Raw genomic sequence first — 4,958 nt, 5'->3', positions numbered from 1 at the left:
GCCACAGATGTAGTCAATCTGATTCCTGTGTGTTCCATCTGTTGAAGTCCATGTGTAGAGCTGCCGTTTGTGTTGTTGAAAAAAGGTGTTTGCAATGAATAAGTCATTGGTCTTGCAAAATTCTACCATGTGAGTTCCAGCATTATTTCTGTCACTAAGGCCAATTTTTTCAACTACTGGTTCTATTCAAATTGAGTGGTGCCACATCTGCAGTCTTGAAAGCTTTACCTTATCCATATAGTAAGGCTGGGTTTCCTCAGATGATGCAGCTCTTTCCCAGTCCTATTTTGAGAGCTTTCTAACCTAACTGGCCTATTCATAAAGTTGTGCTGTAATGTATCAAACAGTGCTTCTTTGCTTTTCATATGGTTTTCCCTGGACAATTATTTGAGAAATGGATGGCCTCTTCCTTCTTCTCAGTCTATAAGCTGGGCTGATACCTATGCACCATGTGCATCTCACTGGGTTTGAAACACCAGTGGCTCAGCCTTAAAACTCACATCAACACGTCACCATGGTAGGACAAACTGACAGACAAGTTTGTCTCCCTGTTGGAAACCTCTTGTACCTCCCTGACCTGGGTCCCTGTGGCTGACTCTTCCTCTGTCCAGATTCCTGGCCTTTTAATCCCCTTTTTCCCACTCTCCCACCCTGCTGCTTTGGGCGTGCCTGATTTTCCTCTCCTCACATGGATCCCTACAGCTGAATGCTCCTCTGTTGGTTCCTGGCTTTTTATCCCCTTTCTCCCACTCTCCAGCCCTGTTGCTTTGGGCATGTCTGAGTTCCCTCTCCTCACCTGGATCCGTGCACTGACTGCTCCTTTGTCCAGGTTCCTGGCTTTTAATCCCCTTTCTCCCAGTCTCCCACCCTGCTGCTTTAGGTGTGCCTGAGTTCCCTCTCCTCACCTGGATCCCTGAAACTGACTGCTCCTCTGTTCAGGTTCCTAGCTTTTTTTTTTTTTTTAAATACAAGACAAATAGATGACTCCATAATCATAGTGGGAGACTTTAATACACCACTTTCAAAAAAAAAAAAAAAGATAGAACTGGAAAAAACTCAACAAAGATGCGGAAGAACTAAACAACACAATCAATCAAGTTGACCTTATAAACATCTACAGAGCATTTCACCCAACAACAGCACAATATACATTCTCTTCCAGCATACATGGAGATTCTCCAAGAGAGACCATATTTTAGGCCACAAAGAAAATCTCAATAAATTGAAAAACATTGAAATACTGCAAAGCATCTTTTTAGACTGTAATGCTTTAAAATTAGAAATCAACACTAGGCTCTTGTTGTTGTTGTTATGTGCAGTTGAGTCAGACCTGACCCATAGCAACCCCTCCTTGGATTTCCGAGGCAGTATCACTACAGAATTAGATTGCCCCATCTTCCTTCTGAGGAGTGGCTGGTTGGTTTGAACTGCCAGCCTTCTGGTTAGCAGTCATATGCCTTAGGCACTACGCCACCAGAGCTCCCATCAACATTAGGTAGACAACTGAAAAAGAAAAAAAATGCATGGAAACTGGATAATACCCTCCTCAAATATTACTGGGTAATAGAAGAAATAAAAAATGAAATTTAAAAAATCATTGAATCAAGTGAGAATGAAAGTATAACATACCAAAATCTTTGGGATATAGCAAAAGCAGTGATCAGAAGGCAATTTATACCAACAGATGCACACATTACAAAGAATAAAGATCCAAAATCAGCACCTTAACCCAACATCTCCAACAATTAGAGAAAGAGCAGCACAAAAAGCCTACAGTCACCAGAAGAAAAGAAATAATAAAGATTTGAGCACAAATAAATAAAACACAAAATAGAAAGATAGTGGAAAAAAATCAACAAGACTAGAAGTTGATTCTTTGAAAAGATTAATAAAATTGACAAACCACTGGCAAACTTAACAAAGGAAAAGAAGGATAAGATGCAAATAATATGAATAAGAAATGAAAGCAGTGATATCACAACAGAAATAAAAAGAATAATATCAAGATACTATGAATAACTGTACTCATCAAATTTGAAAACTTAGAAGAAATGGACAGATTTCTAGGAACACACTACTTACCTAAACTAACACAGAATGAGGTAGAATACTTGAACAGAACCATACCAAAAGAAGAAATGGAACAGGTTGTAAAAAAATTACCAACAAAACAAATTCCTGGCCCAGATTGTTTCACTGGAGAATTCTACCAGTCATTCAGAGAAAAGCTGACAAATCCTACTCAAATTATTCCAGAACATAGAAAAGGATGGATCCTCCCTAATTCATGTTATGAAGCAAGCATAACCCTGATACCAAAACCAGGCAAAGACATCATTAGAAAGGAAAACTACACACTGATATCCATCATTAATATGGATGAAAAATCTTCAGCAAAATACTAGCCCGTAGACTCCAAAAACATATATAAAAAAATAATACATTATGACCAAGTGGGATTCATACCAGGTATGCAAAGATGGTTCAACATTGTGTTGTTGTTGTTATGTGCTGTCGAGTTGGACCCGACTCATAGAGACAGCTCCTTGGGTTTCTGAGGTGGTATCACTAAAGAAGTAGATTGCCCAACCCTCCTTCTGAGGAGTGGCTGGTCGATTTGAACTGCCAGCCTTCTGGTTAGCAGTCAAGTGCCTTAGGCACTACGCCACCAAGTTCAACATTAGGGGGAAAAAAAATCAACAACATAATCCATCATATAAGTAAAATAAAGAAAAAGAATCACATGATCACATCAATTGATGCAGAAAAGCCATTTGATAAAATACAACACCGGTTCCTGATAAAAACTCTCAGAAAAATAGGAATAGAATGGAAATTCCTCAATGTAATAAAGGACATATATGAGGATCCAACAGCCAATATTATTCTCAGTGGAGAGAGACTGAAAACATTCCCCTTATGAACAGGAACCAGACAAGGATGCCCTCTATCTCCACTTCTATTCAACATTGTATTGAAAGTTCTAGCGAGGGCAATAAGGCAAGAAAGGGAAATCAAAGGCATCCAAATTGATAAGGAAGAAATAAAACTATCCCTATTTTCAGATGATGTGATCCTATACCTAGAAAACCCAAGAGACTCAGCAAGAAAACTACTGGAACTAATTGAGATTTAGCATAGTGGCAGGATACAAAATCAACATACAAAAATCAGGTGGATTCCTCTACACCAGCAAAGAGGTCTCTGAAAAGAAAATCAGGAAATCAATACCCTTTACAATAGCTAACAAAAAAGATAAGATGCTTAGGAATAAATCTTACCAGGAACACAAAAAAACCTATACAAAGAAAATTATAAAACACTACTTCAGGAAACTAAAGAGAGCTACATAAATGGGAGAACATACCATGCTCACGGATAGGAAGACTGAATGAACATTGTGAAAATGTCAATACTACCCAAAGTAATCTATACATTCACTGTGATCCCAATCCAGATTCCATCAACATTCTCTAAGGACATGGAAAAACCAATCATTAATTTTATATGGAAAAGAAAGAGACCTTGGATACACAGAGTATCATTAAAGAAGAACAAAGTAGGAGGTCTCACACTCATGGATCTCAAAACCTACTATATCCACCGTAGTCAAAACAGCCTGGTACCGATACAACAACAGACACACAGATCAGTGGAACCCAGAAATAGATCCATCGACCTATGGTCAGCTGATCTATGACAAAGGGCCAAAATCCATTTAATACAGAAGAGATGGTATCTTTCACAAAAGGTCCTGGCAAAACCAGATATCCATGGGCAGAAAAATGAAACAAGATCTGTACCTCACACCACACACAAAAACCATCCTCAAATGGATCAAATACTTTAATGTTAAGCTATACAGTTCATCAAAGAAAAAATAGGGGGAAATTTAGGGGTATAGCATAAATAGACATCAAGCATAACCCAAGATGCACAAACAACAGAAGATAAACTAGATGATCGGGAGCTTCTAAAAATTAAATTTTTATGTGCATCAAAAGATTTCTCCAAAAGAGTAAAAAGAGAACAGGAAAAAAAAAATATTCAACAATGATATATTAGACAAAGGACTTATCTCTAAAATTTATAGAAAACTCCAACACCTTGACATCAAAAAGACAAACACTCTAATTAAAAAATGGTCAGAACACATGGACAGACACTTCATCAAAGAAGATATTGAGGCAACCAACAAACACATGAATAAATGTTCACAATCATTAGCCATTACCCAAAAAACCCATTGCCGTTGAGTTGGATCCAACTCATAGTGACCCCTCTTTGGGTTTCCGAGGCAGTATCACTACGGAAGTAGATTGCCCAACCTTCCTCCCAAGGAGTGGCTGGTGGGTTTGAACCGCCAGCCTTCTGGTTAGCAGTCAAGTGCTTTAGGCACTGTGCTACCAGAGCTCCTGGCTAGTGGGTTAAAGAGATGCAAATCAAAACAACCATGAGATACCATCTCACCCCAGCATTAGTACCAAAGTTCATCAAAACAGAAAATAACAAATGCTGGCAAGGATGCAAAGAGATTGGGACTCTCACACACTGCTGGTGGGACTATAAAATGATATAACCAGTGTGGAAAGCAATATGGCGATTCCTTAAAAAGTTGGAATTAGAAATACCATTTGATCCAACTATCCTATTACTAGTCATATATCCTACAGCAATGAGAGGCAGGACATGAATAGATATATGCCCATCAATGTTCATTGCAGCACTATGCACAATAGCAAAGAGATGAAAACAACCTAAGTGCCCATCAACTGAGGAATGATAATCAAACTGTGGTACATACACCCAATAGAATACTATGCAACCCTAAAGAATAATGTAGAATCTGCAAAACACCCCATAATGTGGATGAACTTGGAGGACATTATGCTGAGTGAAATAAGTCAATCACAAAAGGACAAATATAGTCCATTATTTTAAAAGTTAAGGAAAGGTTT

Source organism: Orycteropus afer, unplaced genomic scaffold (assembly GCF_000298275.1).
Source record: "Orycteropus afer afer isolate SDZICR_OR568_19922 unplaced genomic scaffold, OryAfe1.0 scaffold00044, whole genome shotgun sequence".
Taxonomy (NCBI): Eukaryota; Metazoa; Chordata; class Mammalia; order Tubulidentata; family Orycteropodidae; genus Orycteropus; species Orycteropus afer.
Note: the sequence above shows the minus strand (reverse complement) of the source record.